General features: G+C 41.8%; 1 protein-coding gene and 1 non-coding gene across 3 annotated transcripts in view; both read right to left on the bottom strand.

Moving 5' to 3' along the window:
- Socs6 (suppressor of cytokine signaling 6) overlaps positions 1–22786 on the bottom strand; it is a 28144-nt gene extending 5358 nt beyond the window's left edge. The window contains exons 1-2 of one of the 2 annotated variants that reach the window (XM_021659483.2): positions 22621–22786; positions 16792–16916 (exon numbers count right to left, since the gene is read on the bottom strand). The gene's annotated coding sequence lies outside the window, so the exon portion shown is untranslated. Of the gene's footprint in view, positions 1–16791; positions 16917–18975; positions 22247–22620 lie in introns of those variants that run through there. The other variant, XM_021659484.2, reaches the window with a different exon arrangement.
- On the bottom strand, positions 1021–1125 carry LOC132652679 (U6 spliceosomal RNA). The gene has a single exon (XR_009590256.1). It is a non-coding gene; the product is annotated as a U6 spliceosomal RNA (small nuclear RNA).
- Positions 22787–23159: the final 373 nt, after the last annotated feature.

Raw genomic sequence — 23159 nt, 5'->3', positions numbered from 1 at the left:
AAAAACAGAGTGTGAGAGAGAAAAGTAGCACCATTTCACATTACTAAGAATCTTGTGCTGACAGAGAACACAGCTGAGCTCACGTCTGCCTCTGCCCGTCATCTTTCAATGTGCTCTTTATCTGAGGGTAAAAAGAAATCCAGCAGAGACAGTGGGAAGAGAAGGTATTTTGCTTAATATCTTTTTTTACATGTGTGCATACTTTGATAGGACAGCAACTGAAGTAGTAATTGTTTCATGTCTGTGTACATGTGGATGTATTTCTCCATCAACATTGATAGCTGATGTTGCCATGTCTTCCTACACTGCTCTTCCTTTTTTTTTATTAATTACACTTTATTGACTTTGTATCCCCCTGTAAGCCCCTCCCTCCTCCCCCCTCCCTTTTTCACATATGCCCCTCCCCAAGTCCACTGATGGGGGAGGTCCCCCTCTCCTTCCTTCTGATCTTAGTCTATCAGATCTCATCAGGAGTGGCTGCACTGTCATCTTTTGTTGCCTGGTAAGGCTGCTCCCCCCTCAGGGGGAGGTGGTCAATGAGCCGGCCAATCAGATTATATCAAAGGCAGTCCCTCTTCCTACTACTATGTAACCCACTTGGACACTGAACTATCATGTGCTACATCTGTGCAGGGGTTCTAGGTTATCTCCATACCTGATACTTGTTTGGAGTATGAATCTCTGGGAAGACCCCTGTGTTCAAATTTCTTGTTCTGTTGCTCTCCTTGTGGAGTTCCTGTCCTCTCCTGATCTTACTATTTCCCACTTCTTACATAAGATTCCATGCACACTGCCCAACATTTGGCCATAAGTCTCAGCATCTGCTTTGATAGTCTGCAGGGCAGAGCCTTTCACAGGCCCTCTCTGTCAGGTTTCTAGCTTGTTTCCTGTTTTCTTCTTCTTCTGATGGCCTTCCTCTTTGCCTTTCGGGATGGGGATTGAGGATTTTAGTCAGGGCCCTCTCTCCTCATTAGTTTCTTTAGATGTACAGATGTTAGTAGGTTTATCCTATATTACATGAAGAATATGGAACACTTCACGAATTTGCATGTCATCCTTGCGCAGGGGCCATGCTAATCTTCTCTGTATCGTTCCAATTTTAGTATATGTGCTGCTGAAGCGAACATTCTTCCTTGTTTTTGAGACAGGATTTCTCACTGAACCTGAATCTCAATGTCCCAGTGAGCCCCGGGGATCTGCCTGTCTCTGGCCCCAGCACTCAGATTACAGGAGGTGGGCCGCAACACCCACTTTTTCACATGGGTTAAAGGGAACCATCCACACTCTAGTCCTCACATGTATGCAGCAGATATTTTATGCACTGAGCAATCAATGTCTCCAGAAAGTCTGAAACTGTATCAAGATTTTTATTTTTAGTCTATTTCACAGAAAGTTGTACCTTGTGCTTGAATCAATGTTCATAGATGGTTTGTAACACTGTGCTTCAGTTAATCTTACAACACCAAAGTTTTTTGGGTTTTTTCTTTTTCTTCTTTTAATCACATTTTGAACTTCATCACTGATTGCACTAGGAAAGTCTTTAGGTAGGAAAAGTAGTTAAGACAACTATGGAAGACACAAATTTTTACAATTGTAAGCTTTGTTTGAATTTTAAACTGGGTCATCAGCAACAATACGGTCCACTGGTTTCATAAAAGTACAGTGAGAGGCTCACTGTAATCATGAAAAAAGCTTATGGTGAGTAACACCTTAATGTGTATCACTTGTTCCTCTGGTGTTTCATGGGGGGGGGCAGTGTAGCCAAGCTCCAAATGGATACTTCATCTTCACTCAAATTTCTTTTGTCTCTTTAATCAATGTGCAATGGGTGTTTGCACTGGATTAAATCCCCAGTGGTACTTAAGGCACATGTGATCTCCAAGTCTGTGACCCCATCACTGTTGGGGAGTTGGAGTCAGAAGAATCAGGAATTCAAGGCCCTCCTCAGCTACACAGGGAGTTCAATGTCAGCCCAGGATGCTGGAAACCCTGACTCTCCCAAAATTAAAAAATGTATGAAATTTAAGGAATGGTGAGGATTAAATGAGTGGATCCACTTGTCAAAATTCTATGAACTGGGTACTAAAAGATGTAATTTTATTGTAGGTGAATTGTACCTCATTTTGAAAACTCATTAAACAAGAAATTCAAATCAAGATAATATATTTCTAAGAGCCATAGACTAGTTAACAAAACTTCTATTACCAGGCTTGGGAAACCACCTTTCAAACTGAAGCCTCCTTCCTGAGGATTATCCAAAGGTGCTAAGGGAGAAAGCAATTACTAGACCCACTTAGGTAAGGCCTAGAAACCACAACAATGACGAGCACAGCAAAATACACAAAGGGTGCAAGAGTGGCATTTCTATCTCCGGGGTAAACAACAGCTGTCTCATTTGACTGAAGGTCTATTCAACAGGAGGGCATTCAGGCCTGGTACTGAGAATCTAGCCAGCAACCCTTGCTTGGCTGGCGAGAGCATAAACCCCAAAAGAACCTACTATTGGCACTTTCCTAAACTAGTATATTTCCCAAATGTATTCTAAATACCTATTCTTATATTCACAGGTAAGGGAAGCTCTTCAGCCTCATCAGAGAAGCCTCTTTCTGCAACAAAAACCATCACAGAAATCCACAGCAGTTACAATGCAAAGAAAACTGACAGTGGAGTGCCTGCCCCAACTGATGTATCTACACCTACAGCTCGGGAAACACTGCAGAGGAGGGAGCAGAAAAACTGTAAGAGCCAACAATTCAGAACACTGGCTTTTAGACAGTGTCTTAGAGCCATACCCTTGAAATATTAATGATATGGCCACATAAAATCTGCACAATGACAACACCAATTAACATCTTAGAGTGGATGGGGGAATCTCACAAAGTCCCACCTCTACAAGAAAGCTACAGATCACTAATGGCTAAGAGAGAAAGAGAGAATCTTCTTCAGAGTGGGTCCCTTGATAGGTCATCTACTCTCAGACTGCAAGCCCTAAACACAGAGAAGCAACACTAAAGAGATTCAGCAGGTTGTATTTATAATGTCTGTGCACATATGCATGTGCAACAGTAATCAAAGAGGCCATCAACCTGAGAGGAAGTGAGGTGACACATGAGAAAAACCTGAAAAGGGAGGGGGTGGGGAGGGGAATGATGTAAATCTATTACTCATGGATGAAATCCTTTAAAAAGGTAAAATGGAATGTAAAAATATAAATGTAAACAAAGTATCTTCAAGTCAGAGAGATGCTTCTCTAGTTAAAAGGACTTCTGCTCTGGTAGATTCAGGTCCGAGCAGCATCAGATGGCTCACAATCACCTAAAACTCTAGTTTCGGAGGACCTGACCCTAACCGGGCCTCCGAAGGTACCTGCACATATGCAATGCACACATCTACACTCAGGCACACACATATAGACATAAATAAAATTAATAAGTATTAAAAAAAAAAGATAATACCAGGGGTTGGAAAGATACCAGGGCTCAGCAGGTAAGAGCACTGGCTGCACTTCCAGAGGACCTGAGTTCAAGTCCCACCATCTACATGTCAACTCAGAGTCCAGGGCTTCTGACACCTTCACACAGACATATATGCTCGCAAAATACCAATAAACATAAAATACAAATAAATTATATAGAGATTGATGGATGGATGGATGAGACAGATAATATCTTCACACAGGAATCTGAAAAATCAGCAAAATGACATTGGGAAGGATATCCCAATTTCAACACTATAACTTACCGTTAAAACAGAATTTGGAAGCAGCTTTGTAAGATTATTTGAAAATATTTATCAAATTTTAAAATTCACATATGCTTTAATCAAGTAGATATGCAATTAGTAATTTTGGATACATTCTTGTACCAAAGTTATAAAGACAACAATGTACCTTCTGTCATTGTTTTAAACAAACCTGTTTCTTATATTGTTTACGGGGTTAAACATAAGCTAAATATTGTCAGAGAGACAGAGGACTAAGCCTTCTGAATACACTCTTTCATCAGTTTACTATAGAACTAGACTGAGTTTCTGCATATCCAAGCTCTATTTAGCAATTACATGACCTTAGACATAACAAAACCTATCACTCATGTAACTTATGGAGTTAAAATGTGCAAATAGATGAGATGTCCTTAAAGCAACATCTTATACACATTAAGCTAAATGCCTGCAGCTAGTAGTAAAGAGAAATAGTTATTTTAAATAAATAGGGAAACCGACGCACAAATACCTTAAGACACTTGCCTAAAATCACATAACTGATCAGCTGATTTTAAAGTCTACTTAATCACAATACACACCTTTATAATGCATAATCCATCTTGGAAAAAAACACAGCTTTAACCTGAGTTGTAGCAAACACACATCAAATATTTAGGCTACTAGTTTAATAAATTATATAAGCAAAGAAAGATGGCCAAGAAAAATTATTAAAAAAAAAAGCTACAAAACAAAAATTCAAGGATGGTACTATTTGTGTGCGTGTGTTTATACCTAAGCCGGCACATTAAATATCTCAGGTGATACAGCGAGCAATAGTTATACCTCAACAGAATAGCAAAGTAGTCGGGAAGCCAGCTTTCTGCAACAGCTGAGAAGGCTTAACTTCAGCACTGAACAATTACTCCACACACCTCATCTGCCAAAGGTCGGCAGGGCTCTGCCAAAGGTACTCCCTGCAAAACCTCCACAGCCATGCCCAACTCTGTCCACCAGGAACCTAAACCTCATCCAGCCAAATCCCTGACATCTAACACCCTGACAGCTGAATTCATCCAAAACAGTGGTGTCCGTCATTCACACAATTTCCAAAAGTTTCCTTAATTTACTCACTTCTTTGCCGCCACCATTTCTCTTATCATTCTAAGACATACATATGTCAAGTCACTGACAAAACACTGTGCTTCACAGAAAAGTTTGCAGACTTAGCTACAAGCAGTGGTTAAAAACATAGACCACACAAAAACAGTACTCTCCAGGACTTCAGGTTCCAGCAAGCATCTAAGAAATTAGCAATCATGTAGAAGAGCATTTAGGATGCTGCACCATTCAGTGACTCAGGCCAAGAGGAGGGAGCTGGGTCCAAGCACCTCTTCTCACTGGCTGACTGCAGAGCTCATGGCTGCAGCTACAGTGGTCAGAATGCAACAAAAGTACATTTGCTTTCCTGTCCCCTCAAAAGTCCCTTAAAAGAGGCTATCTTTATTTCCACCTTATAGAAAAACAAAATAAGCCTTAGACAGGTTAATAAAGTCCAAAGTCCACAAGGAATCACTTCAATAACACATCCACACAGAAAGCTTGGTGTCTGACTCAGAATCTACCACTTACTTCAATTTGTTGACATGAAGTAGGCCACGTCACAAGAGCAAGAACACAGACAAGCCATTCTGCCTGAGTCATTTCACAGGACCATTTATCTCCAAATGTTCTGGATGCCCATGGTATGTCTCCTCATCAAGAAAAACAGGCAAAAACAGTACATGCCTACAGGACCTGTATCATGATGTCATGAGGAAGCTTGTGCATCTTTTCCCCCAACAAAGGAACTAAAGCTGAGCTCATCTCTCAAGCACCACTAAGTACATGCTCACAAACACTACTGCCCTCTGGAGAAGGCAATCTGTGCAGGAGATGGCAAGGCTGAGAAGAAAAAAATGAAGGAGTCATCAAAAAGGGAGGCAGAAATACAAAGGAGTCCAGCTTCTTAACAAGAACAATGGTGGCCAGAAAAAGAGTAAGATGATATATTCAAATGCTGAAGGACAATCTGCTACCAAGAATTCTATAGCCAAAGCAATGTAGTGTGATCAGAGAAAAAAAAAAAAATCAGTATGATGCAGACGCACTCCTGTGTTGGAAAGAGGCAGGGCTGCTAGCAGGTCTGAACTACAAACACACCAGAAGGAAAGTGCTTCAAACAAAGTGTCACTTGAAAACGACTGGAAATGATAAAAGTAAAGGTTAATTTAAACATTATAATTTCTCCTATCCCGCTGCCTTAAAGGACAAAGTAAAGAATAAGTCAATTATAGGACTCATCAAGATGCAACATACAACATACATAGATGCAATGTATGCAAAACACCAGAAAAGGATCAGAAGGACATAGAAAAAAAAAAAGCCAAATTTATACTTTAACAGAATTAACATTATTTTGAAGTACAGTATGGTAAGAAATAACTAATGAAGGGTCCATGCAGTTGTCACAAAGTACTCTGAGAATCTGAGGTTAACATTTAAAGATGCATCTAACACGAGTTCCATAACATAGGAAGAAGTATAAAATGAAGTAAATGTAGAAGATGTCGATGTGACACATCAATACGCTACATGTGAATGGACTACATCTTAAGGCATCATGGCCCACAAAGTACTCTGTGAGCAAAACTCAGCCCATTACTCCTTCTTGTATGTTCATCAAGGAGAAATAGCTATGCTATTACTAGCTGGCTAAAATCAAAAGAACAATATTCTTGTGACACAATAAAGTTATATGAAATTCAAATTTCTGTGCCTGTAAATTAGTTTTATCAGGTAAGAATCCTATTTCCATGTCGCAGACTGTGTCTGCTTCCTCAAAACAAGGAGGTCAGAGGCTCTATAGCATGTCAACTTCATATATTTTCTATTTGATATTTTACAGAAAAAGTTGGCAGACGTCTAACGTAATCAAAGAACTGTCAGAATGAATAAAAAAGAAACAGTTATATGCTGTGTCCTGGTTACTTCTTTGTCAGCTTGATGCAAATGAGGGTCATCTGGAAAGAGGCGCCTCAACTGAAAAAAATGCATCCATCAAACTGCCTGTCGGCAAGTCTATGGGGACATTTTCTTTCCCTTCCTTCCTTCCTTCCTTCCTTCCTTCCTTCCTTCCTTCCTTCCTTCCTTCCCTCCCTCCCTCCCTCTCTCCCTCTCTTTTGGGCGTGTGGAGATAAAGTCTTTTAGTGTAGCACTGGAGGTCCCTGGAATGCACTATGTACACTAGACTGACTGGCCTGCCTCTGCCTCCTGGAGTGCTGGGATTAAGAGCAGGTGCCATCACAGACAGCACATTCTCTTGACTGATGACTGATGTTGCAGGCCCAACCTTCTGTGGGTACAGCCACCTCTGAGTAAGCAGTCCTGATTTAAATAAAAAGTAAACAGGGAAAGCCAGTAAGCAGCTTCCCACATGGTTTCTGCTTCAATTACTGCCTTCATTTTCCTGCCTTAAGTTCCTATCTTGCCGTCTCTCAGTACATTGTAAACCAGGATATGTAAGCCAAATAAACCCTTTCTTCTCCAAACTGCTTTTGGCCATGGTGTTTCACAACAGTAATAGAAAGCAAACTAAGACATGTAGTCTATAAGACTTCTATAACAGGAATGATTTATATGACTTAAAGAAAAGGATACAAAAGACTATAGCAAGAGAGCTGAAAGACCTCAGTTAACATCAGACAAAATCGGCTTTATGACAGTAAGTTCTACCAGAGACAAAGAACAGACATTTCAAAATGAAAGTCAATACATCATGAAGACATAGTAACAATAAATGCATATGCACTTAACATTAAGTCCCCAAATACATAAGGCAAAGGTATGAAAGAAGAAATAAACAATTCAGTAAAAATACTTAAAGATTTCAATAAGACAGGCTGCCAGTACACTGACAGACACAGTTCCTTGGAAGAAGCAAGACCGTGAGTTCAATCTCCAGTGTGAAAGGGGAAGGGATACGGAAAAAGAAGAGGAAGAGAAGGAAGAAGAGAGAGAAGGAGGGTGGATGAAAGACAGAGGGAAGAGAAGGAGGAGGGAAAAGGGGAAGAAAAAGAGAGTAAGAGTTTAGAATGTTGAAGATCCCTAATTAAAAATCTGAAATATACAGAGATCCAACATTCTGACAATTTCACACCTAACCTGGTGTGATGGGTTCGTAGTCAAATGCAGAAGTTAAAGAGAATAAACATCACCTCACACACAATGGGAATGCAAAAGAGAGGGGCTGTGTGTTCAGGCGCGGGTTCATCCCTAAGACATCTATCTCATCATATACAGTCAAATGTTAAACTCTGAAAAGAATCCAAAATCAGAAACACTTCTTATTTAAAGTACTTTGAGTAGCAGACACTCAACCTGGGACTTGAATGCTAATAACAGCTTTGAATGTTGTTTTTAAGTTTTTATTCTTAGGATAGACAAAAACAAGACTAAACAAAGTTTAAAAAGGCTGACATCAGACAGGATATGTTCTTTGACCACACTGTAGCTAAATTATATACCTACGACAGAAATAAAACTGAAAAGCCACCAAATATTAAGAAATGAAAGATGATACTTCTAAATAATCCATGGGCTAAAGACTAGAAACTAAGTTTAAGACATTTCAAACAAAATAAAAAAAACAAAACATAATATGCTGCTTGGAAAAGCAGTTTGTAAATGGGCACTGTGGCACTCATGTAAGCCCAGCTCTTGAATCTGAGGCTAGTGTGGACTGCACACAAGGACCCTTGAAAATGTTCAGCTTAAATAATTCAACTCTAAGAAAACAACAAATGTAATATTGAATTAAAGCCACAGAGTGTGCATGTGTGTGCGTGTGTGTGTATATAGCGAATGACAGAATAGAAACCAGTAAGATAAATAGCAGGAAATCTCTAACCAGTTCTTTCAGATGATAGAGAAGCGAAATACGCTGTAAATCACTCTAGGTCAATGTTGCCTAACACCACAGCCAAACACACTAAGACAACTGGAGGTGGGTACCCTCAGTGATACAGGAAGCCTGAACTCAGTATTTGTAAACCAAACTCGACAACATGTAGAAATCACTGTGATCAAGTTGTAGCGTTGATTTTGTATGTGCTTGTGTGTAGATTGTACTGTCAGGATTTTTTGTGTGCATGTGTTTGTGTAAGTCAAAGGACACCCTTCAGGAGTTGTGGTCTCTCTTTCCACCTTGTGGATGCTGGGTATAGAATTTGGGTCCTCATCTTGGTGAGGAGGCTTGTTAGCCACTGAGTATCCTTTTTTATTTATTAAGTTTTTATTTTTTATATTCATTACAGTTTATTCACTTTGTATCTCAGCCGTAGCCCTGTCCCTCATTCCCTCCCAATCCCACCTGACTTCCATCATCTCCTCTCATGTCCCTCTCCAAGTCCATTGATAGGGGAGGTCCTCCTCCCCTTCCATCTGACCCTGGCTTATCAGGTCTCCTCAGGACTGGCTGCATTGTCCTCCTCTGTGGCCTGGTAAGGCTGCTCCCCCCTCCCGGGGAGGTGATCAAAGAGCAGCCACTGAGTTCCTGTCAGAGACAGGCCCTGTTCCCTACTTGGATATTGAGCTGCCATGGGTTACATCTGAGCAGGGGTCCTAGGTTGTATCTATGAATGGTCTCTGATTCAAGAAAAGACTCCTGTGCCCAAATTTTTGTTCTGTTGGAGCTCCTGTCCTCTCCAGGTCTATCTCCCCCTATCTCCCCCTTCTTTCATGAGATTCCCTGCACTCTACCCACAGTTTGGGGATGAGTCTTAGCATCTGCTTCGATATACTGCTGGGTAGTCTTTCAGAGGCCCTCTGTGGTAGGCTCCTGTCCTATTTCCTGTTTTCTCCTTCTTCCAATGTCCATCCCATTTATCTTTCTGAGTGAGGATTGATCACCTTATCCAGGGTCCTCCTTCTTGCTTAGCTTCTTTAGGTGTACAGATTTTGGTATTTTTATCCTATACTGTATGTCTAATATCCACTTATAAGTGAGTATATACCCTGTGTGTCTTTCTGCTTCTGGGATACCTCACTCAGGATGATGTTTTCTAATTCCCACCATTTGCCTGCAAATTTCATGATTATCTTGTTTTTAATTGCTGAGTAGTATTCCACTGTGCAAATGTACCATGATTTCTGTATCCATTCCTCCGCTGATGGACCTCTGGGTTGTTTCCAGGTTCTGGCTATTATGAATAAAGATGCTATGAACGTGGTTGAGCAAATGTCCTTGTTGCCATTCGGGTATCTTATGGCCCGTGAACAAGTTGTTTCAGTAGCAATGATAATTAATATAAAGAGAGATCATTTGGGATCATCTAAATAGCTCTAGTCCATTATAAAATGAACTCATAATATATTCTAGCTGCCTAGAAATCTCTCCATATCCAGACTCATGGATTCCCTTCTTTCCTGCTTTCTTTCAGTGCTTTTTCCCTTGCTACATAGTGCTTGTCTTTCTATCTTCATTTCTGACTCTGTCTCTTTTTTGTTTTTATTATATGATCTTTTTTATTTTTTCAAGAAATTCCTTTGACACCAAAATATAGTTTTGTTTGTGTTTTCTACAAAAAGTTTTGCCATTTATATTTAAGTTCTTGGTTAGTTTAGTACTAATTTATGTGAAGTAGGGATTAATTTTTGTACTTGGATAACTAACTGGCTCAATATACTAACAGAAAAAAAAAAACTGACCCTTATATAAGGATCAAAGTAATAAACCATTAAGAGCATTTTCCAAGTCAAATCAGCCAAAAACTTTGTAATCACATTAGCCATTTGTTTAAAAGTATCTTAATGCAGTTACACAAATTAATTTGGCAATACTCAACTTTTAAAAATCCTCATACTCTCTCCTGGAAATGCTATTTTTAAAATTTTTAGGAAATAAGAATGTCCCCCCTAAATATGATAAAAAGAATTGAGTTTTAAAAATCAAAACCATCCTATGAAAGCAGTAAAACAAATGCTGGCATAGCTACACAATGGAACTTGGGAGAACCACTGAAATTAGTATTTATACAGTTATAAATAACACAGGGAGAGCTCACAGTGTTCATTTGTTAAGTGCAAAACACAGGAAATAAAGTTATATGTAAAGTGTGGTCTCAATTATACAGAAAGAATAGGGAGGAAAGTGGACCAGAAGGCGCTGTTGTCGGGAGGCCAGAATTCTTTAGACATGTTAGTTAAAACAAGCTTGGGTGGTTTTAAGAGAAAATTCGGTGTTTTGTTTGTTTGTTTATATTTCTGAAAAATGAATTAACTTGGGACAAGCCAAGTAAATCCACAGTTTCAAGCAAAGCAGAATGCTTCATTTTGGGAGTCAGTTATTTCACAAACAAAAAAATAAGTCAGTGGATGAGACTATTATTTTGCTTTAATAAAGCTAGAAACCTCCTCCTCCTTTTCATCTTATAGAGTCTGACATAAAGTCTTGCATGACACACACAAAAGATTTTACACACACCCAGTGAGTCATGGTCTATTGGCCTCACATAGTCAAAACTTCAGTGACAAGTATGACAAGTCTCAGTGTCCAGCTGATCACCATCAGCCCACCCTTGCAGACCTGCCTTCAGTTCCCTCCCTCCCGTCACATCAGGGCACTGGTTATGTCTTTGCCAAGGCCACACCTAAACCCATGTAGCTCACCAGGGCTGGAAAAAGCCTCTCAGGCAGGTCTCTAGAAGTTCTCATTGCACTATGTGAGGTCAAGTAATGCTATCTAAAAGTCAACTTTTCATTTTTTTTGGTACATTCTCTCTTGTTGCTGACCACTCCAGTCTCATCTTTCCTCATATCTAAATAACTCCATCTTCAATCAAAAAAAAAAAAAAAAAAAAAAAACAGTCATCAAGTTTTAGGGAAATTTTGTGGCTAGGGAAAAAGCTCCACTGTGGAGAGCCTCCCCAACAAGTACAAGGTCCTAGGTTCAAGCCCTGGCATCAAAACTAAAGGAAAAGGGGGTATCATGGAGTCTACGACCTTGTCAATCCAATTAATAATGTGTGCTCCACATCTGCTTCTCCTGGGCTCCTTCCTAAAGACAGCACAACCTTGTCTTTGCCCACCTCATCTCCTAACAGTTTCACCTTTGTTGGATCATTCCTAGACATGTTATTTCTCACACAAACCCCCACTTCTCCACAGCCATGGCTGTGTCTGCATCCCCTCACAGCAGTAGTCCCTGGAGACCTTTGTAAACCAGCCGCAAGAACTCCTGCTTTCCGCTCTGTGTACCAGCCACCCTTCTCCACCACAGCAAGCAGGCTGCGGCCAGCTGCTCAGTTCTTATCCAAGATGCTATGAAACTCCTCTTGCTCAACAAAACTTTGTCTTTGCTATGAGGTCTCCTCACTTTTAGACTCCCTTGCTGGTTTTCCAGACTCTTCTTGATGGAACACACAAACACTCAGACATGTTCCCCTCTTCTGTCTCTGCACACACTCCACAATTCCATACTTATGCCTATGGTGATGATAGTAGCTGTGGATCATCCACTCCCAAATTCCTATCTCACCAATTATATTCAACTCTCCTCTTGACACTGCCTTTCAGATGTCTTACAGACAGCTGAAACACAGCAGGTTTACAGAAAACTGTACTTTTTCCACCTCACTTCCCAACTTGCTTGACCTGTATGCTCCTACTTCTGCTTACAGATACCTCACTTATAACTACCTCACTCTTTCCAAGGCTCAGTTCAAAGCATTCAGAACCACCCTTGGCTCCTTCTCTGATCTGAAGCCTCATATACAATTTCATGAAAGGCCAATCACAACTACCTTCAACATACATGCATAATGTAATAAGCGTTTGGCAAAAGATTCTAGTTTCAAGCTGTCCTCTTGCATTATTACAACAGCATCTGAGATGGCTGTCTAGCTTTCTCCTTCATCTTAGTTCATACTCTCATAAAAGGCACAGGTCCCCAGAAAGACAAGACAGTTGCTGACAGTGGCGACTGCTTCTATTTTGAGTAACAAAGCCCTTCACTTTGTACTCTGGGGTGTCATATCTGGTACATAAGGCCAGCTTCACAATGTCTGGCATGTACATGCAAATAAAAATATCTCAAATTAAGAAATACAATAAAATTTCTTTTACTTCTTTAAAGGCCTGTAAATCATATAAAAATAAACTTTAACAAACAATAGAGTATTTTTAGAATTACAAAAATGGGATTTAAAAATATAACCTAAAAAAAATTAGACATAAAGTTGCCATAAAGGAAAATGACAACAAAAGTCTTAGTAAATGTTAAGCAGGCTTATTTGTAGGCTAACCAAAGTTTACAGAGGACCCAATTAACTGTCTTCCTTACTGAGTTCCAGATTTCCACCAGACAAAGAACCTTAGTCTCTAAAGCATGCAGAAGACTTGTATGTCTAACCTGCAGAGCAAGTTTTACATGAACGTTTTCTAAGAATCTTTATTTATTATAACCTCATTTACTTCATTCCTGCTACATTAAACAGAAAAAAATAGGTTCACAGCTTCAATCCTACACAAAAAGTTAATGCAGCTAGCTTTTAAGAATTAATGAAATGAGTGTTCACTTTTCCTTAATTATTTTATTCGTTTAACATGTCGCACTTTACAAAGTAATAGATTTTGCATGCCCTTCTTCCCAGCGGTAGAATCAGGCAGATCCCTATGCCTTTGCTGGCAGGCTGGTTTACATCCTGAGTGCCAGGTCACCAGGCTGCAGGTGGTACACAACCTATCAACTCAGCACTGTCTAAATTTACCATACTCATTTACACCTCAGTTGGCACACTCTAATTCAAAGCAGTATGCATAGCATCGTAAGAAACCTTTGGGCTTTGTCTCGTTCCTGACACAGCTATGCTAATCCCTACATTTTCCTGAGTGATGAAAGTATCTTCCCAGACCTGACAGTTGGCTTTCAATCATACCAGAGTGTAAGCTAATAAAGTGACTTCGACTACAGAGTGGTGACTTTTAGCCTCACCCCCACATCAGGAGGGAAGGGAAGAGTGGAGAGATTGGTTGGGAGCTAGAAACACTCTTTACTAGATCACCAGCTTCTGGACATATAAAGTACTGGGAGAACAGGGAATGCTGAGGGCGCACAGGGACTGCAAACCACACCCAGTACCTCATCCCATGCAGCCTTTCTACTCAGCTGTTCTTGGTATGTAGCCCTTACAATCAATCACTGAGCTAAGTATTTTACTGAGTTCAACAAATCATCTAATCAGAAGAGGTTGTTATGGGAACCTGACTTCCGGCTAGTCGGCAAGACGGCAGACTGGTCGGCAAGACGGCAGACTGGCTAGAACCTGAAGCAGGTATCTGCATGGGGAAGTCTGCGGACTGAGCTCCTACCTGTGGGTTCTGTTCTACTCTGGACAGTGTCACAATGGAAGACACCAGTTTTCATGCTGGAGAACTGGTGACTGTTGTGAAAATACAGGGTAACGAACACACCTATTCCTTCACTCTGTACCTAGGCTAAGTTATCTATACAACAGCTATCAGACATTTCAACAGACTGTTTCCTCAATAACAAACCAGTGGCAGCAGGGCAACACCGACAAAGGAAACCACATGCAACCTAACTTACTATTAAAATCCTAATAATCCCCACATGCCCACTTCATTGACTAAAACACAATTACAGCTCACTATCTGAAAAGATCTCCTGTAATATTTAGTGATAGGTTATGTAATATAATAAACCCTGCCCTGTGTTGTAAATATAATTGTTTCAATCGAATTCACTGATATAATGTCATAACCGACAGCTGAAAATTAAACATCAACTAACAGCTTAATAAAGGTCAAGAGAATGGTTTTAGCTGCAGTGAATGCGAAGCTGAAGGTGGTTAAACACCTGACACGTGTCCAGCCCCGGACGCTGCCACAAGGACTGACCACAGCAGAGGCGGCCTTGAGCATGCTGCCTCAAGAGCACTGGGGCTGGTAGTGCAGTGGTAGCTGAAGCCCGTGGAGCAGGAGCAAAGTCCTGTTGCCACACAGCCTCAGATTACAAAACGCAGTTATTGAGGAAACTATTCTCATTAAAGTGTATTTTAACCCAAGGGGGGGGGGAATATTGGGCAAACTGAACCATTACATAAGACCCAAAAAAGATCTATGTTTTACTCTGGGGCAGAAGAATTATAGCAGAATGATGCAATCAGGTGATTTCTCCTCTCCAAGAACTAGCTCATATATAAAAATCTCTTCAATACACTCAACTACTACAGTAAGAAAGTTAACTCAGAATCTGACAGGCAACACAGACATACAAACAATGATGAAAAAGTAACAAAGTTGCTTTGATTGTTCTAAGAGTCTCAAGATCTTAACACAGAAGTTCCAATCCAAAAAGAAATTTGTTCATTATTCAAATGTTTTTGCATATAAAACACATAAGCCCTTTTATTACTCTGCCAAAAGTTATAAGCTTTATAGTAAAAAATAATTTACTTTTCTAAATTACACTTATATTAAGAATAAGACTTTACTATGTCATCTGTGAATGTTCGGGATGCATAAAAGGGTCAGTCCTGCTGAACCAAAGCTGCGGGATCTCTGTGACACTGGGGAAAAAAAACAGGATAACCGGGATGAATCCTGGTGAAGATCCAATACTGACGGTGTCACAGAAGCCAGAGCTATCAAATCAGACCAGCGAGCACTGCAACGAGCATCCGCAGTGAAGATGTGTGGGCGGAGGGACACACTGTGGGACACACTGGGACATGGAACAGCTTCCAGGGTGAGAGGTTTTCTTTGGCTTTTTGTTGTCGTTTGCTTGCTTGCGTGTTTTATTTTGGGGGGGAGGTTGTGAGGGCAAAGGGAGGATGCAAGAGGACAGGGAGATGAGCAGGACTGGAGTGCATGATGTGAAACTCACATAGCATCAATAAAAAGAAAAGAATAACATTTTAGGATAACAGATTTGAGAAATAAGTAATTCACATAAGACTATAACTGTACAAAGAGCTAGAGTAAACTTTATCCATATATCATTAGAGCTACAGAGGCTATCTTAAAAGTAATCATCACTTAATACAGCCATATTAAGCTAAAAAACATGACAATCTCACAAAAAGACTGGTTGCTTTCTAAACTAACCTACCTAAAATAATCAATCCTGAGAGTTCCCAAAGATGACATCTCTTTCCACTTTTTAAAATGATCCAACATGGGCTAGTGAGTTGGTTGAACAGGTAAGGGCTATTGGTCCAAAATGTGAATAGTGGAAGGAGAACCAACTTCTGCAAGATACCATCTGATCTCCACACATGCAGTATAGCACAACCCTTCCAAAATAAATAAATACATGATAAAAAAAAACATAAATAAATAAATACATGATAAAAAAAAATAGTTTTAATATACAACTTAAAACTATTCGTGTTGCCCGCTGGAGATCAACAGGCTTTGGGCTGGAGATACAGAATGTGGTGATGTGCTTATTTGCCTAACATGGATAACTAGAGCCTGAGTCTGAGCTCTACCAAAAGAAAAAAGGGGGAAGGGGCAAGCTAGCTAGTTGCTACTCTTGTGTGAGTGCCTGATCAACCGCATGATTCCTGAGCAGAACACGTAGCACAGGCCAGTAATCCTAGCACTTGAGAGGTTGAGGAATGAAAATGGGAGCTACAGAGGATCTCAGCATAGACAAATAGTGAGTTCCAACCTTGGAAACACCACAAAACTGTCTCAAAACACAAAAAGCAACAAAAATCCATCATGAACAAGTAAGAGCATACATGTTAATTGTCTTAGCTGGGTTTCTACTGCTATGATAAAACACTATGACCAAAAGCAATTTAGGGAGGAAAAGGTTTATCTGGCTTAAACATTCTGATCACAGTGAGAACCTGGAAGCAAGAACTGAAGCAGAAGCCAGGAAGGAACACTGCTTACCATCTTGCTCCCCATAGCTTGTTCAGCCTGCTTTCTTCTATCAACCAGGAGTTGTCACTGTTCCCAAATCAGCTGTCACTGATGCCCTCCCACATCAATCATTATCAAGAAAATGTATTCCAGACTTACCTACAAGCAAATTTTATGGAGGCATTTTCTCAATTTAGAGTTCCTCTTCCCAAATAACTGTAGCTTGTGTCCAGTTGACAAAAATCTGACCAGCATACTACCATTCTCCCACAAAAAATAAAAACCTGAAAGCAAAAGAAAAGTATGAGCATTCGGAACAACGTTAACCGCCTTAGACAGTGGCAGCTCAGTACACTTGACGAGCATGCGCTAAGTCTGCTTTCCAGATACTGCACTGAAAGAGCTACAGTTCAAACCTTCTAGAGCACAGACAAAAAGAAACATGCCTGAGAAAAGATCACAAATTTGAAATAAGTCCAGAATTACTCCTTTAAAGGGAGTGCAGAAGGGCAAGAAATCAAAATTCATTGTGAAATATTTAAATACAACAACAAAAACAATCCCCCCAAAGACTGACATGAAAAACTGAGAAAATACTTAATAAACAAATCAATCCAGGACTTCCCATAGTCAAAAAACAGCTTTAGAGAAGTATAAACAAAAAAAGAAAACAAAAAACAAACAAAAACAAGCGGAACGAAATTACAATGGAAAGTTTAGTCTTTCCTAGAACTAAAGAGGACAAGTTTAAAAACCATGGAATACAATTTAAGAATAAAAGAATAATAATGAGGCATACCACTGTGAAGCTTTAATATTTAATAGATAATACAAAAGCTACAAAAAATTTCTAGAAACACACTGCTAGCCCAAAGTGATAGCTAGCCCAAGGTAACAGTGAAGGACATGTGACAATGGGCAACGCTTTCAAACCTCCAAGACTGCCACCCCAGCAGCTCGGTAGCTCTCCTTGAACCCTCCACATTCCCTAGCGTTCTTACACCATATGATGGATTCCGGAGAGCAGATTAGCAGTGCATAACCTGCCATCCTCTCCACTTGCCAGAGGCCATAGGACAGAAATCACAGAAGAGCATACAGATCCACAAGAAGTCACAAGGAACCCACCTCTCCAAAGACTAGAAAAGCAAAAAGGCAACCTTCATCCTTCATAACACACTGAGATTTTAGGATTAATCCATCAGTACCACATAACCTATTTCTCCTAAGTAAACAGTACCTAAAACTCTATACACATCCATACTATAAACCAAATAGTCAGAGCGAGCATTTTCTGACACACAAGACAAAAAACGACAGCACCACCTCCTCACTGTTCAGAACGTTCCTATGACTCTGAGTTTCACAACGGAAGAAGGAACACTTTAGAAAAAACTTCCAGACTGACAGGTTCTCTGTCCCTGCTTCTATAGCTCCCTAGTCTAACCCAGACAACTGCTCATGATGACGGAAGTACAAATGACTGAACTGCAGGGTTAAACTGCTGGCATCAACTGCAAGAGCTGTATAAAGAGACCCCATGCTGAAACCCTCTAGAAATGTGGCAACTAGGCTCACTACATAACTACACTAGTCTGAATTGATTGATTGATTGATTCATCTGTAAAAGGATGAAATCTGACTATAATCTGTCGAACTCCTTTTAGCCTGAAATTACAACAATTTTATAGATGTATAAAAGCACAAAAATCTAGATACTTCCTACTTGTTTATATACTCTGCCAGTCTGTGATATTTGGTAACACTCCCTAAATATGTTTTCTTCCCCTTAAAAAGAATGCCAACAGACAAGTAACTCACTGAAGAAGGTAATTATTTCAATAACAATAAAGATTGCTAGGCATGGTGACACGTGCCTTTAATCTCAGCTCTTAGGAAGCAGAGGCAGGTGGATCTATAAAGTGAGTTCCAAGACAAGTCACACAGAGAAACCCTACCTGGAAAACAAAAACAGCTAAACTTTCAGAATAATACATTATAAACATCAAAACAGAATTTACACAAGGAAAGTAATACAAGGCAAAGTGGTCCATCCACCAATGAGAACGCAACTTAATCTAAGTGTGTTAACCCTGCTGCCTCACCCATCCGGTACACTACTCACACTAGGGTCACAGCAGCAAAGAGCTGGCTTTCTGATGGACTCAGTAGACCAAGCTTACCCTTGTAATTACAAAGACCAAAACTAAGTGATTAATTTTTTTAGTAAAAATCTAATAGGAGCCACACATACCTCTATCCTTGTAAGGAGATACTTTAAACACAAGTTCACACATTAAATACAATCTATGCAGAAATGCATGACACAACCAAGAAGTTCACCTGTTTAAAACTTCAGGATGGCATTGATGCCCTTAGGATCCACTGATGATATTAATATTACTGTCTGCCATAAGGTCTTCAGTGACATCTTATATACCCTCACTTCTTTCTTTTTTCTCTAACAACCAAGAGTTGGCTGTGGGAAAATAGATAATCATTACAACTGTCTTCAAAATCTTTTCTCTAATTTTAAAACAATACGTTAGTGTGGTGGCTGTAAAGAGGAGTAAGACACCTTCACACCACATGTCAAGGAACTGCAGAGAAGACTCACACCAACCAAGACTACTGAGTTCATAGTCAAGCTCTAATGGCATGCACATTATGGCCTGTGGACCACCCTCCCCACACACATCCTAGCTGCTTGCACACCACCAGTCACCCAGTCGCTTTCACCTGCCATGGCCACTCCCCTTGTCACGGTGTCTTACACCCTTTTCCACATTGGACTTCTTTAACAAGGTTTGCATCATGTGGAGACAGTGCTGGTTCCTCTTGACCAGCCAGAGCACATTTTAAACTAATTACTCCTGTTATCACTTGCCATATTCTAAGCCCCAACATAGTACATGCACTGTCTCAATTTTTCATCTCAATTCCCAGAAACTAATATTTCACAGATAAAACAAACAAAACTTTTTTTAAAAAGCTATTCTACAAAATCAAACATGTTAAAATTCAATCTAGATTTGTATCCCTGTGAGAGACTGCAATCAGTCTTCTAACTGTCTGGCATGTCTAATTCAAAATTGGTTTTTCCTTCTTGCTTGATTTGTTTAAAACTGAGGCTGCCGAGAGGTTCTGGATAAGTGAGGCTTGATTTCACTAAGCTGTGTAAAGAAACACCGAGGAAATGTGCTCCGGAACACTTACCTTCCACACTGACAAGTAACAACACTTACAAAAGTGAGGCAGATCTCATCTGTGCCATAACCTGGTCTGGTTCCACCGGAAATGGTTCTCTTTGTGAAGGGCATCTGGGTCATGTGGATACAAGTCTTTCGTTTTTATTAGTGTTATGATCTATTCACCTGAGCAGAACACCTTGAACAAGGACACAGTACACTAAACCAAAGGCTACCTAATGAACCTGTCTGTAATGTGAGAACTACATACACTTCTGTACAGCAGGTCCCTGCACAGTGCGCAAGTTCCACAGGATGTGTTAAAGACAAAAAGGGGAGACTGGCCAAGTTCCACGAACATGTTGGGGACACAAAGAGGGAAGGGATGATTGCAGGCATAATACCCTCCTGGAGCCTGTATGAAAACAGATCAGAAAGGGTAATGAAACAACAATGTCTAAAGGAAACATGCCAATTTGTTACTTTAAGAGCCATCAGATACTTAGGAAGGTTTTCTGAGGTATGGACAGTGGCAGGAAGGCCTGAGTATAACCCTCCCACAAAAGCAGCCAGATGGACACTGTGCATTAGCAGAACCACTGTACTAAGGCTGGTGCTGGAAAGCAGTTTGGAATGCTGAGGAATGGAAGTGCCAGGTATGACCATGATATAAGATAACACAAACCTATTAGAAACTCCGTAGTCCAATTAGGAGTCTGGATTTACTTCAAATAAAATATATGCTTACTCTAACTGTGAGGTGGATTTAGATACATTTAAGGAAGACTCAAGAGATCCAAAGCCTGTTCAAGACCACAATATGCTGGTAAATGGACACCCTAAAGCACATCACGTCCTCTGTGTGCAATGTGAAAACTGAAATCTTACATATGGTCACTCAGATATCAACAAAACAGCCATTTAAGAAAGTCACACTGATTCCTCATTAAAACAGTAATTCTACAAAAGTACACAGGTACCACAAACATGAGTGTCACCTGTACAACTGTGAGAGGTCACAAGAGAGGCGGCACATTCCCAGCGGCCGTGCACACGTTCCTTCTGAACACATGTTCTTGAGAATGACAGAGACCACCAAGAACGCAGAAATGGACATAAAGGCTTTGCCACGTTTCAGTGTACTTCCTGATTTTCACACAATTAACTCAATAAGCAAAATAAAAGGCTCTCTTAGTAACACAAGGTTTCCTAAAACTGTCCACGGTGGTTTAAAAAAAAAAAAAGGAAAAAGCCGAGTTTCTCTGCGGAGTGAAGTTACACAAGAAGGTCATGAAGACACTTGGTTTCTGTTCTCTGAAACAGCTCTTAAAAACTGGGCTTATCCATTCCAAAACAAGGCCAGAGAGGAGCATGGAAGGTAAATGGCTTGGAATCCAGTTGGTACAGCAGCGTTTTTTTTCCACACCACACCCGGTGCTTAGGCTGGCACCCAAACCCCTGCCTTGCCACTCCCTGCAGGTGTCCTAACAAGGCAGGACACTCAGATGATTGCCTGAGGGAGACAGTGTTTGAGTTTCCATGGTCAGAAGGGGAAGGAGCGGGGCCAGGGACCAATTTGGAGGAGTCTTAAAAGATATAGGGGAACAGAAGCAGTATCTTTAAAGAGATGCGAAATGCTACTTTACAGATGCTTTGAAGAGAAAAGCTCCAGGTCAGGTACATAACTTGGCAGATCCCGTGGCCCAGCCCTGGATTCTCACCTAAGATCCCTGACGAAGCCCACTACCCAGAAACAAGGATCAGGCGCCAAAAGGTTTAGGGGACTATTTCCCTGGAGCAGGGATGGATCCTAAATCTTTTTCCCCACATCCATACATGCAGCACTGGGGAGAAACCAGAGCAGAAGAAAGCTACAGGCTACATGCCACCTCTCTGTATTTAATCTGTAATAGCTGTAAGCAATGACAGTCGTGTTCTTCCCAGCCTTCACAACACCGACAGTCCAAGTGAAATTCATTCATTCAAGTAAACTATGGGGCTTCCACGCCGTGGGAGTTGGTGAGGTTTTGCTAAAGTAAACACTGAAGTAAACTGCTGCCTCTGTGGCTGATACTTCACCTTCCCAGAGGCAGGGTTTGCCTTTGTTTGATTACAAGTTTATCTTTATTCCAAGGAACACTGTAAATTAAAACTGCATTTGGGAAGTCTCCCATGTATTAGTTCACATGATAACTGTGACCGGTAGAGTGCACGGTCCCCGGGCACGGCGGCATGCTGCCTTAGTAAGCCCTACAAGAATTCAACATGATCTCCTCACCGGAAGCCCGAGCTCCACCTCCGTCTCACCGGCCTCGCACTGCAAAAAGTGGGGATGAGAACCCCAAATCGCGTTCTGACTACACACGAAGTTGGCACACACAACTCCTCCAAGTTGGGGCCAGGCCCTGCCCTGGGAAACATGTCCGGTGCTGCTCGGAGCCACAATGGTGTGTACCTGAAGTTGCCAACTCCAGTAGCTAACGAGGGCCTGAGCGCGACCCGGCCGGGGAAACGCCGCGGCCTCCGCGGCCCCCGGCCCGGCCCCGCTCGGCCCTCGGCTCCGGGCGCCACCCCGGCCCGCGCCGACCCCGCCGTCCCGCTGCGGGGGCCCCGGCCGGCCCCGCCTGCAGGCCCCGCCGCCCAGGCCTCGCCGAGCCCCGGCCTCGCTCAGCCGCCGGCCGCGGGCAACAAAGGCGGCGGCGGGCCGGGCGCGGGGCCGAGGGTCGGAGCGCGGGCCTGGGCCTCCCTCCCGCCGCCCTCCTCCGGCCGCACGCGCCCCCGCGCCCCCCACGCCGCTCACCCCGCGGCCGCCCGCTCCGCTTCCTCCCGGCGGCGGCGGCGCGTCTGCCGCGCTCGGCCCTCCTCCCGCCGCTCCTCCTTTCTCCTCTTCCTCCTCCCCGAAGGGAGGGCGCGCGGCCGCGGCCCAAGCGGGAGCGGAGCCGCCGCGCAGGAGCCCGGGCCGCCCGCGCCCTTGGCACAGCCCGGTAGGCGGGGCGTCGGGCGGGGCTGGCCGCGGGGGCGGGGCCGGGCCGCGGGGGGCGGGGCTCCGGGCTGCCCAGGCCTGCTGGGCTCTGTCCAGGCTGAGCCGGGAGTGGGAAAACCTTCCTGCACCTACTCTGGCTTGAAGGACAGCTTAGGAAAACTATCCTTAGCCCTTCTTTCAAGTCTTCTAACCTCTGTGAAGTCATTTGCCGTGGTGTGTGTGTGTGTGTGTGTGTGTGTGTGTGTGTGTGTGTGTGTGTGTGTTTAGGTTTTGGCAACTTAACTCACTTTTTTTAAAACATATTAACAAAATATGCTTCTAATGTATAGCAGACCAAGAAAGTTTTATTACTGTCC

Source organism: Meriones unguiculatus, chromosome 2, assembly GCF_030254825.1.
Source record: "Meriones unguiculatus strain TT.TT164.6M chromosome 2, Bangor_MerUng_6.1, whole genome shotgun sequence".
Taxonomy (NCBI): domain Eukaryota; kingdom Metazoa; phylum Chordata; class Mammalia; order Rodentia; family Muridae; genus Meriones; species Meriones unguiculatus.
Note: the sequence above shows the minus strand (reverse complement) of the source record. Positions and strands in the feature narration are given on the sequence as shown.